At 45.5% G+C, this 12,789-nt stretch overlaps 1 protein-coding gene across 13 annotated transcripts in view; it reads left to right on the top strand.

The window, feature by feature from the left end:
• Positions 1 to 12,789, top strand: part of NAV2 (neuron navigator 2) — an 856,213-nt gene that overhangs the window by 595,091 nt on the left and 248,333 nt on the right. The gene's annotated exons all lie outside the window — the stretch shown is intronic.

Below are 12,789 nucleotides of genomic sequence, written 5' to 3'. Positions count from 1 at the left end.
ACCTTTTCATCAACTTTTTATCTAGACACGCAAAGTTTCTTACTATAAAGAGGAGTGAGTGTGCCTGGTGGGGGCAGGGGATGTCATTTTTCACGTGAAATTCGGAAACGAGTTTCTCTTTTGTTGTTGTTCCACTGGAGATTTTGTTTCTTTCTGTGTGATCCAGAGAGCAGCCCGTCCTCGCATAGGAAAGTCCCCACGCAGACATCTCATGGCTGCTTTGACTTTTGGAAAAGCTTAGCTGCTATTTTTGCCAGAGCTACTACAGCTGTCTGGTGTATTAATAATTGAGAAAATTTGGAAGATAGAAGACTTAATTTTAGTGCAAGCATTTTACACAGGCAGTCATAGCTTCTCATGAAAGAGATGTAGTGTTTCCGCCTGGGATAGAGATGGATGCGTTTGTCCCAGCCCATTATAATGCATAGGTACAACTGACAGCTTAAGGTAGTGAACCTTTTATTCTGTTTGGTGCCTTTGTATTTTCTGTACCTTCTGTTGGAGATGTTTGCTGTTAAAGTCCACTTTCAAGCTTACAGAATAATACCGTCACCTCAGATTCTTCTGTGCCAATTTAGTTTATGTAAATATGTTATGTATAACGCTACACAGCACCAACGCAATTTTGTGGTTTCTCTATAACTCTTTCAGCTATGGAAGTATTGGGTTTTTCTTCATGCACTGTGTTTTTTTTTTTTCTTTTTTCTTTTTTTTTTTTAAGAACACAGGAATATAGAATCCTAAAATTGTCTGTGGTAATTAGTTCCAGCTCAGGGGTGGGGGGGTGGGGTGGGCAGACAAGGTCTGGTGGTAAAAGTGGCAGAGAATAATTCAGCAGACAGGATGTGAGTCCAGGAGAATGACAAAACCTCCACCACAGTCATTCCATTCTGTAGGAGATGAGAAAGGCGATGATAAGGAACTCGGGGCCATCGTCCTTTCACCTACATCACAAAGCAATGACAAATCCATAACGCAGAGCTCACCTAGGGCACACAGGAAGTGCTGCTTACACGCAAGCACAGGTGGTTTTCTGGCTAATAGGACACCTGTGTGTATGTGTGTGTGAGCACGTACAGAGTTAAAGCATCCCTACTCATGGGAAGTATCATTTGGGAAGATGGCATAGCAGATGAGCTACCATTTCTAGATTCCTAGAAGGTTAAACTCCCAATTAGGCTTTATTTAGGGCAGCCAATGATAAAGATTTGTTGTTGTTTGCTAAATGTTGCCTGTTTGGAGGAGACCAGAAGGGAACATGCACGGAGAGCATCATGTTGGCAAAAGGAAGATGACGCACAACGAGAGAATTGGAGAGTGTACCTGCTGGGAGGGTAGCTATGACTCCACTGAAAATCATCAGCATAGAGTTACTGTGCTCACAGAAACAGCATCTTCAGAGGCCTTAAATAACGGAGACAAAGAAAAACAATTTTTGCTTCAGAGCAGGGGAATGGGTGCTATTTCAGTTTTCAAGGGGCAAATTATTTCATTAGCTAATCGGTGGGTAGGCACGAGAGCTTTAGTTTTACAGGTGGGGTGCCTCTTCCTCCTCTTGTATCTCCCTCCTCCTGACCTACCAGGCCGCCCGGAGCTCTGCTCTCCAACTCCTGAGCTCCAGGCTCTGCTTCAAGTTCTTTTCTCTTCCCAGAGGATGTGGAAGTGAAAGCAGACACTTGTGGCATATGGACTAGAGAATTCCAGAGGCCTTGATGAACAAACATTATGGGCATGGCACTGTATACTTATAGCTTGTCGGTCAGCACACGGTCACAGAGTGCCGGCTAATGCCAGGCACTGGACTAGACCAGGTTAGTACCCCAGTGAACAAGATGGGGTCCCTGCCCTCAGGGAGCTCAGTGATGAGTGGGCAGGAGACCAGAGAACAATTAGAACACTGGAATAGTGCCACTGCTCCCATAGACATCTGTGCATGGTACAGTGGGGGCCATTCCACTCCAGGACAAGGGGAGGCTTAGGAATAACGTTTAGGGGTTGAGTCTTGAAAGGCAAGAGGGTTCACCACAGGGAATGATGAGTGGAAGACGATTCCCATTGCTGGAGATTCTGTTTACCTGAGGCTATCCTGGACCCTGCAGAGGAAGGTTTTGCAGCCTTTGTTCGTGGATCCTACCATGTGCCATCAGCTGTGTCTGGTGAGACTCTTCTGGCCTCTCCTCAGTGTCAACCCTTTGTCCTGTTGTATCCGAGGTGAGGAATAGGGCATGGAAGAGACCAGAGTGCGACAGACCCCAGAAGCATGGTGGTCTTTTCAGACCTGGGCCAAGTCTTCTGTGTCCATCGTCACCCCCCAGGTGGCAGCGCCTCAGGGAACAGCCCCATTGGACCCTGGAGTGAAGTTTTCTAAAGGAAAATACCCGTGCGATCAACTCCTGTGGATGAAAGTTGAACCGTGGGATGTGAGAAATGGTGGTTAATATTGTTAATATCAGCACTCACAGGCCGTTCACTCTCATGGGCACACTCGACCCTCCCGACCCTGCTGTAGGCCAGCGTATCAAGAGACACTGGTGCCGGCAGCTGGAGGGCTGTCCCCAGGGAGAGGCAGAGCCAGGACATTCGGCATCTCCTGTGATCCTCTCGTGGCTCTCGTAAAACAGGACTGTGCCTGCAGCCGAAATGCAGAAGCATGGCAGTGGCTTCCCTTTCCCGAGCAAGCCTGGTCTCAGCTTGTGTTGAAGGAGTGCTTTGCTCTGTTTCAGTCTGACATAGATGCTTTGGGGGCCAAATCATCGGAGATGGAGCTGTAGAAACAACATTCCCCCCACCTCCTCACCCCCCATCCATTTGGCCCTTAAATAGGTTTGTGTATGTGCGTCAGAGCTGGTTAAAATGTTTCGTCTGTTTAGCATTGCCAGGGCAACCCGTGGGGCATCTTTTTGGCTTTCAAGTGGTGTGTTCAGCAGGGTTACGTGTGTGTTTGGAAGGAGAAACATTGCTTGGAGCACAGCCAGCGGACGCTGGGGCTGCCACTGCCTTGCGCCTTGAACCCACTGTACTCCAAGACGCTGGCTCACTTTGGAGCCTAGGAAAGGAGCAGCAGGGGGTGGTTTTCTTTTTTCATCCTTACTATTTTAAGTGGTTTGGCTTTGCGTTGTCGATTAGAAGAGGTGCAAAGTTAGGAAGGCTGCCTGTCCTTTCAGGCGCTTTCAGTGGAAAGCCCTGGCCTGTTTTCTGCTCTGGCCTGGGGTCATCTGGGACCTCTCAGTGCTTCCCACCTGCCTGCCCACCTCCTCCTGGGCCCTCAGGGAGTCCTGCCTACTTCCCTCAGCCCTTCTAAACCGAGGGCCTGCCTGGGCTTGGGAACCAGACGGGCCAACTTCGAGTTCCTTCTCTGCTCTTCTGTGGCCTTGAGCTAATTATTTAACCTCTTGAAGCCTCTGTTTCCTGTTCTATAAAGTGGGGTTGATAATAATACGAACCTCATCAAGTTTTTGTGAGGACTAATGAGGCAGTCAAAGTGATAACGACGGATGACAGTAATGATGATGAAAATAAGCCATAAAGCCAAACAGTGTTTGCTGTGTGCCAGGTGCCATCCTAAGTGCTTCACAAATAACCTCTTAGTTCATCCTCCCAACAGCCCTTTGCGGTAGGTGACCTCATCACCCCGCTTCTCCATAGCACATGGTCAGCACTCAGTCAGCGGTGGTTTCTCCAATGATGATAATTTGTTTTAATAGCCATTCAGATACTGGGGGACATGGAACCCTTGGGAAATCTGCGAAGAGCTCCTGGCCCTCTCCTCCCCGGATCACACATCCCCCGGAATTTTGCATACGGCCTGAGCAGCTCACGGCTCCCAAAGTCCTCTGGGGCTCCACAGACCCGCACATTCGAAGTGCCTGCTGCTTAGGGCACTGGTCTGCTCGTCACCCTGTCCTTTCAGAGGCCCCTGTGGAAAAAGCCAGCAGCTAGGTTCCCAAAACAAGAGGAATTGGCTCTTAAACACAGAAGGACAGGACACTGGCTTTCAAACTTCTGTTCCATGAGCAGAACCCCCACGCTTTTTTCCGAAATAAAATTGTATGTGGCACCCCACATGTGAAAGTGACAAAAACTGCATTAGTGCTTTACATAGGATTAGGCAGCCCAGGGAGGGCCATCGTAGCATCTCCCTTTCACCTGCCTCTTCCCTCCCCGTCCCCACTGTCACATTTGCCCCTGAAGCCCCCTTTCAGAAGGCCAGCCCCTGAAAATACACAGCGCGATGAAGCCTAGGGACCCCCTACCCGGGCGTCAGCTTCCAGCTCTGGATAGATCCAGCCCATTCTCTGGTCCTCCTAAGTCTCCTGTAGGAAGAGAGACCATCAACTAGGTCGTCTTCACCTCTAACCTCTGGAGGTTACAAGGCCTCAGGGCTAAGAGCATGGACCCTGAAGGTCGGCTGCTTGTGACCCAGGGCATGTTCCTTAGGATCTCAGGGGACCAGTCTATGTAACGGGGTCAGTAACAACACCTGCCTCCCAGGGTGCTTTTCAGGTGTGCATGAGACCATCTGTATGACATGCCCGCGTGCTGCTGTGCACAGAGGAAGCACACAGTTGATGTTAGCTCTTAATAGGATGAGGTTTTTCAAGATACCCCAGTATTTTTAAAGAAATAGATGTTTCAAGACCGGCCAGCCTCCCTTTGGGTGAGGGGATTACCGCCGTGGCCCTGGCTAATCCACGTGGCCTCCCGGCACTGTACTTCCCCCCCCGGGAGATGTGGGAAGTGACAGCCCTATGAATAGGTGTGATTATTGTTTGTATTTTGCACGTGGAGACTGAGCTTTAAAAGGTTTTTTGGCCTCAGACTACTTGCCTAGGAGGCAGAGCTGGAGCTTGAACCCAAGTCTGTCTATTTGGAGAGCCTGTGGTGGTCCCTTCTGCGACAGAGAAAGGGCATAATAGTCTCCACCTCACCAGTGCCTTATTTCTCACTCGTGAGCACAGTAGAGCCAGCTGGGTTTAGCTGAGAGTTAGTGAGAAGGGAGGAGAGTGAGTATTTCTGGAGATTGCCTGAGTTGACCTGTCGATGGGAACTCAAGAGCTGAAAAAGGGGCAAGTGGCCCCCAGTGAAAGGCAGCCTCTTGAGAAGCCCAGGAAGAGCCCTGGCGCCAGGTACCTCCGACTGCGTTCTGCACAGAGCTTCCTGGGCCAGGAGAAGGCTGTCTGTAGCAAGATCAGGTTTCCAGCCCCAGTGACCTTGAGCCCTCCCAACAGCTGCCAGAAAGCCGGCCGCATGCCTGGGGAGTGTCTGAGATCCTTGCGCAGCTGAGTTGCCTCTTCCCTGGGCCCTTGGACCTATTTTTACATAACCCTAAGGGCACACACGTTACAAAACCAAGAAAGAATGAACGTCCATGGGCCCCTTAGAATTTAAAACAAAGTGGGGAGTCCAGGGCCAACATGGGCAGGAAGCATCCACTGCTTCCCATTCAGGGGGCACATCCAGCATCACTGCATGTGTTGTGGCTGACATTCTCTTTCAAAGATGGCGGCCATCTCCATGTCTGTCTCTTACTTCTTTGGTCACCTCTCTGTTCAAAACCATCATTGGCTCCCCATTTACCTCTCCATACTCTTGAGCACACAATAGAAGGGCCTTCACAATCTAGTTACCACCATCTCCTGCCACTTGGCCACTCAAACTCTATACCCCCAGCCATACTGGAACTTGGGGTGCCCCAAGCAGGCCCTGTACTTTCGTGCCTTGTACTTTGATGCAAGCTGTCCAGTCTGCGAGGAAGACCTGATGATTGTCCCACCTGGGCAAATGTAACCTTGAATATTCAGGTTAACTGTTAACTCAAGTAACTGAGATAATTAGGTGCCTTTTGTCCCTTGTGTTCCCAGGTGTGAAAGCATGTCTCATAACCTGCTCTTTGTGGTTGTCTGTTCAGTTGTCTTCTTGAAGGAGATGCTGTATCTTTCACCTGAGGATCTAAGCACCTATCACTTAGATGACTAGCATATAGTAGGTGGTTAATAAATGTTGGGTGGATGGGTGGACAGATGGAAAGACCAAAGAGGGAGCTGGCCTGGATGTGTCCATGGGGCTAGAGGATTATAACATACTGTTATTCTCATATCATTATCTACTGTTGAGCAGTGATTTGAGCGCTGGGTGTTCACTTGGAAGTTCTTTATGGGATTTAAGAAATGGGTATTTAGCACTATTCTAGAAGTGTCTTTCCTCCTCTTAATTCTTTTCTCCCTTGGTTTATCCAGAGGATCCAAATAGAACATGGCAGCTAATTTTTCGTTTACTGAGTTCTTTTATGTTGCTTGAGGTAAGCATGTTTAGACATCTTTACAATTACCAGAGATGATTAACATTGATAATAAAAATGAAGATAATTACTGTTCTAAGTGATTTACATGTTTTAACTCACTTTATTCTCATAACAACCCTATGCAGTAAGAAATATATTTTGTTCATTCCGTTAAAGGGTATGGAGAACTTGGACCCTGATGCCATTTGCTGTGCTCTGCCAGGGGCCAAATGTGAGGCACGTTGAAGAACATCTCGTTCTTTCCCCCTCATGCTGTAGAGCCTAGGGTTATTGCCTTTGTCCCTGATTCTGTCCGGGTTTTTATATAATATTAATAGCAAATACATATACAGTACATTGGGGCAATGTTTTAGACATTTTATCTGCATTATAACTGGTTTTATTTTCATAAAACCCTATGAGAGCAGGTACCTTTATTATTTCCACTTCACAGGTGAGGAAACTGAGGCAGAGACAGGTTTAGTAAGTTTCCTCAGGTCGCACAGCTAGTAAGCGACAAGCTGGGGTTTGAACCCTGGAAGCCTGGCTCGAGAGTCCATTCCCTTAACTGTTATGCTATCCTACATATAAGGAAATAGATGGAAGAAGAGAAAATGACTGACGTGGAGGTGCAAAAATTATATTTGTAATACTGTCTCCTCATGTAGGTAAGGGCAGAGCTTTGGGATGAGGCATTCCATCATGGCAAGGAGATTTGGGATTAAAAAGAATAAGCATGGACTCTGGAATCAGGCAGACCTGGGTCTCACATACTGGGCCGGTGTGCTGGGCAAGTTACTGAAAATCCGAGTCTCTTTCCTTCTCTGTAAAAGGGAGATAATTATGGAAGTTGCTCCCAGGGTTGCCAGGGATGAATGAGAGACGGTATTAAAAGCACCTGGCTCATGAAGAGAGCACATTAGACTGTCATTCCCTTCTCTGTTGACAAGTCACGTATTTCCTAACTATTAACTTGTGCATTAAAAAGGCTTTTCACATTCAAAAAGTAGGTACCAGTGTGGTAGGCTGAACAATGGACCCCCAAAGACTTCGACATTCTAATCCTCGGAACCTGTGAATATGTTCTCTTAAATGACAAAGGGGACTTTGCAGAGGTGATTAAGTTAGGGATTTTGAGACAGGAAGATTATCCTGGATTATCTGGGCAGGCCCAATGTGATCACAAGGATCCTTCTAAGAGGGAGGCAGGAAGGTGAGAGAGAGAAGATGGACCGTGGAACATGGAAGCAGGTCAGAGGAGAGAGAGGAAGAGAGGGAGGGAACATGGGGAGCGTGGGGGAAGGGGAGAGGGAGAGAATGAATGAGGTTGGAAGATGCTACTTGTCTGGCTTTGAAGATGGAAGAATGGGCCATGAGCCAAGGAATGCAGGTGGCCTCCAGAGCTAATAAAAAAGACAAGGGGACAGATTCTCCCCTAGAGCTTCCAGAGTAGATGCAGCCCTGCGGACTCCTTGATCTAGCCCACTGAAACTTGATTTTGGACTTCTTTTTTTTGTTTAATTTTTATTGGAGCATAGTTGATCCAATCAGTTATACATATACATACATCCACTCTTTTTTAGATTCTTTTCCCATAGAGGCCATTACAGAGTATTGAGTAGAGTTCCTTGTGCTACACAGTAGGTCCTTATTAGATATCTATTTTATATACAGTGGTGTGTGATTTTGGACTTCTGACCTCCCAGAATTTTTTTTTTTTTCGATCCCCAACTGGGGATCGAACCTGTGCCCCCTGCAGTGGAAGCATGGAGTCTTAACTACTGGACAGCCAGGGAAGTCCTTATTTTTTTTTTTCCTCCCAGAATTTTAAGATAATAAATTTATGTTGTGTTAAGCTACTAAGTTTGTGGTCATTTGTTACAGCAGCAGTAGGAAACTAATACACTCTGGGATTCAAGCAAAGTAACGCCGACTGTATTAGCAAGCTGTTTGGGTTTATAGCCGAGGCTCATTTTGCCACTGTGTGCCTGTTAAGTTTCTGAGTTGACTGGAAGTTGCCTCCCTTGATAGAACACTTTGGAATGGAGTTCTGCCCATCTGTACATTTACTGCAGGTCATTGCAAAGAAGTGTGCGGAGACAGAGGCCCACATTTAGTTTCCAGCACTGTGACCATATCATGGGCTGCCTCAGGTACTGAGCTCAGATGCCGGGAGTGGCAAGTGCCGTTTCGTCTATTATTTAGAAGCGGATACGCGGTATTCCCGATGTGAATGTAAACTCGGGAGTAAGGACTGTGCTCCCTAACTAATGTGTGTCTGTCTTGTAATTAATACGACATTTAAACACACTTTATGAGAGACTTATATTTCATATGCTAGGTAATCCCGTCAAAGCTTTGTAGTACACATAGAGTGTTTTCTTTATCTTTTAGTTCAGCGAAAAGCTCCATATTTCCAGCACCTGGCCTAGTGCTAGGTACGTTGGAAACGCTCAGCTAATCTTTCTCAGGTGAATGAGCCAAACAATAAATGGTCCGGCCGTCTGGGAGCTTCCCAGAGAGTGGGGCGATGGTACCCCTCAAGGTTTCATATGTGAAATACTAGGCACTTTAAAATGCTATCAAGAAACTTAAGTAATCCTAAACCAAGAAATTCCCAAATCCAATCTTTTATAAAAGTGTATGGAAGTGATAACAGGTTATTTTCATTAGAAAGGGAAGGAGCGTTTGGAGGTTTGGCAAAACTATAGCCACTGGGCTCCAGCTTTAGTGAGTAGGAGAAGCACCTGGAGGGCTTGTTCAAGCAGTACTGGGCCCCACCCGCAGAGTTTCTGATGCAGTAGGTCTGGGAAGGAGCTGGAGAATTTGCATTTGTAACAAGGTCATGGGTGATGCTGAAGCTCCTGGTTTGGTGACCTTACTTTGCCAACCTTATCTTAGAGCCGAATAAAAAAAAAACTTCTCTTGGGATATGGCTGTGCAAATATGCACTTAAACATCTATCAGTTTGCAAAGTTCTTTAAATTTTTAAAAATTAATCTCTCTAAAGGTTTATTTAATTTTAACTAATTTTTGAGGAACGCTATATATTTTTGATTGAGATACAATTGACGTATACGATCACATTCATATCAGGTGTACGAACATAATGATTCAACATTTGTATATGTTGTGATCACCACAATAAGGTTTAACTAAATATTTTGAATGAACCAATCAGTTTACTTTTTGGAAGGACGAGGACGCCTTAGACATCCTCTTGTCTGAGAACTGTGGTAAGTTCTAAGTTGATAGGATCTGAACTGTGTCTGCAGCTGTGGTCTTGGAGTTTGCAAGTGTCTTCTCTACCTCTTCCAGTTCACTTAAGCTCTGTGACCCTTGGTTTCCTCCATTGAATAATATCCTTTAGCACATTGTCCTTAACTGCCTGCATCCCACCAGACGTTCACTTCTTTGAGGGCGGGGTCTCATCTCTCCATCTGCCCATACCACCTGACATCTGGTGGACGCTCAGCGAGTATTGACTGAAGAAATCCCCATTACACCTACTTTGAAACTGAGGCATTTTGAGTGGGAACATGTGGTGCCCCGTAAGGTTAAAGCAAGTATGTGGATGGGTGGGGAGAGAATAGCTTCAGATCTTGAGCTGAAAGAGAAATTGGATGGTGATTTATAACCATGTAGATTGTGGTTTATATAAAAGCCATCTGGCTTCATGCTTGGATCCATCTCCCTGCATATGTCTTCATGGGGTTCTTATGTTTCAGCCTAGCATCAAAGGGGTGTTTTGGTATGCATCTTTTTTATTTTTTATTTTTTTCCCATGAACTAGAACTTAGCCAGGAATTCCTGTTGGCACTTTGGTAAGGCATAGTTAGCCTGTGGTGTCTGCGTGTTGGGAACTGGTCAGTAGGTGAAAGCCAGTGTGCTTACTTAAGCAAAGAGAAGAGAACAGTGGCCAACAAGCTGAGTTCAGGTCCCAAAAGACCTTTTAAAACAAAAACTAAACAGTTGCCAACCATTCGATGAAAATCAATACACTTCACAAGCAATGAGCTTCCAGCTTTTTTTAGGGAAAAAAAAAATTGACAGTACTGGATCGGCACTCCACAGGCAACAATTGGCTAAAACTGGATAACAGCTGTCCTCTTTAGGTAGGTGTAGACTGCGTTAGTCATACTCCTCACCATTCCCTATTGTCTTATACCCAGCCTCTTTTACTTCGTTTTTGCCTGCCTACCCCCTGCACACATTTGAGGTTTTTGACCCCCAAACCATTGTATTCTTATAAATATCATGAACTTCCTCAGGAATTCTAAAGACTGGCATATGGTAGTTTGAAAAAATCCCTGTTATGGGAGCATTTTGACATCAAAATAATGCCTGTAATGTTTATATTGGTTTAAATAATTCCTGCCCTAGAAGATTTCAGACACTGTAAAAGAACATAAATATCTTCCACAAAACATGTCCAGAAGGATGTGGGAGAAGTCACTCCTTCCTCTGCGAAGTGCCCTTTGTCTTTCTGATGTAATGATTGGGTTTAGTTTAGATGGATTGATGACTTGCCTTGTATTACTACTGGAGGGCCAGGGAAATGACAAAACAGGGAGGTCATTTTTCTCCTCCTCAGCAGTAGTGAAGCTGTCGCTGCTCGGTTGTTAATGCCCCGTGTCTGTGTAGAGACTTCAGAGCTTACAAAACATTTTCCAGTAAGTGTTTGAATTGCAACTGTGCCATTTAAAACCGTGATTTTAGGAAGGCTCTATGCCTCGATTTCCCCATCGGGAGAGTGATGATAATACCTACCTTATCGGGGCTTCCCTGGTGGCACAGTAGTTAAGAATCCGCCTGCCAATGCAGGGGACACCGGTTCAAGCCCTGGTCTGGGTGGATCCCACATGCTGTGGAGCAGCTAAGCCCGTGTGCCACAACTACGGAGCCTGTGCTCTAGAGCACGCGTGCCACAACTACTGAAGCCTGTGTGCCTAGAGCCTGTACTCGGCAACAAGAGAAGCCTGCACACCACAACGAAGAGTAGCCCCCACGTGCCGCAACTAGAGAAAGACTGCACGCAGCAACGAAGACCCAACGCAGCCAAAAATAAATGTAAAAAAAAAATAAAAAAGCTAACTCATCTAACTGAAAGGTGAAAAATAACTGAAATAATAATATACAGAAAAGAATCTAGCCCAGTGTTTCGTGTTTTCTAAGAGTGTAAATATTAGTTTCTTGGGAGGGATAAGAAAATGATAATTATCCCCATTTTACTGAAAGGAAAACCGAGGCTTGGGGAAATTAAGTACCTTGCTCAAAGAGAGCCAAGAAGCTCTGAGAAACCTATGGTTCCCCAGACTTCACCTCTGGTCCTGGGAAATCCTTGATTTCCATCTCCCCTTTTAAAATTTCCTCTTTGTGATGGTGGCATCACAATGCCGATCACGACCCTGTGGCATGAGTTGGCTTTTCCTACGGAGTAGATTCCCACATTGGTGCGAATGTGGTAACAGTCATGTAGAGTTGCATAGGGTGTCAGAACCTGACGAAAATCTCATCTTTCTCACACTTCCCCCTGAAGGAACAGGAAGGCAAGAGGAGAAGGGTAGGTGACCTGGGCTACCCTTCACTATTGTGAAGGACGACTAGTGCTTGCCTTTTATGGGAAGTTTTGAGATGAATCAGCTTGGAATGAAAGTCTTGCCCTGCCCCACTTTGCTTCTGTCAGGGGATGGTGCAGAAGAAATTCTTAGAACTGAAGCAAAGGGCCTTTAAGGGCTTAGCTTGTGAATGGGGTGTTTCTTCTGACTTTATATATATAAATCAAAGTGTATCATCATCGGTCTTTTGAAACTCCTTTGAGAGACACTTGCAGAGATTTGATTCTGAGTTTCAGAATTTACAGATGCTTTGTTTATCAGTGGCTATAGAGTGCTCTATTTTTATAATCACCTGGCAGTATGATTTTAGCTTTTGGAGGGAAGCATCTTCCTAATATATTGATTACAGGTAGAACCATATGAAATGGCCAGTGTGTAACCATTTTTACCTACAAAAATGGCAGTTTTATCTGGTTCAGCTGAATACTTGACAAGGATGGGATGAGTAACAGGTTCGCATTATATACAAGAATTGTCACTATTTCTTCACAGGTGCATTAACCGTCTTGTAGCCTTGGGAATCTCAAGGATATCCTGTAATAAAGACCTTCCTTGTCTTGTTTGTTCTCCTCTTTCAGTGACTTTGACCACACCTCTGACATTCTGGCTGTGGCAGTAAGTAGAGTTGAGAGTCACTTTAATTCTTGATGATATTCTTCCTTACTTTTAATCTCATATAATTTTTGGTTGGCAAGTAGCTCTTTGCCTTGATCACAGATTTTGGAATTTGAAACTATTGGCCAAATCTAGTTTCTTGGTGTATTTTGTGTACTGCTTGGAAAATCTCCCAAATTCTATATTAATGTCCACTAGGAGGCTATGATTCAGGCTCAACTCTTTAGCTATACCTACAAACAGCTTTTGAAATTAAAAAATGGATTGAAGTGTAAT

This window comes from Aethalodelphis obliquidens, unplaced genomic scaffold (assembly GCF_003676395.1).
Source record: "Aethalodelphis obliquidens isolate GAN/ISIS:26980383/991018 unplaced genomic scaffold, ASM367639v1 scaffold14, whole genome shotgun sequence".
In the NCBI taxonomy this organism is placed as follows: Eukaryota; Metazoa; Chordata; class Mammalia; order Artiodactyla; family Delphinidae; genus Aethalodelphis; species Aethalodelphis obliquidens.
Note: the sequence above shows the minus strand (reverse complement) of the source record. Positions and strands in the feature narration are given on the sequence as shown.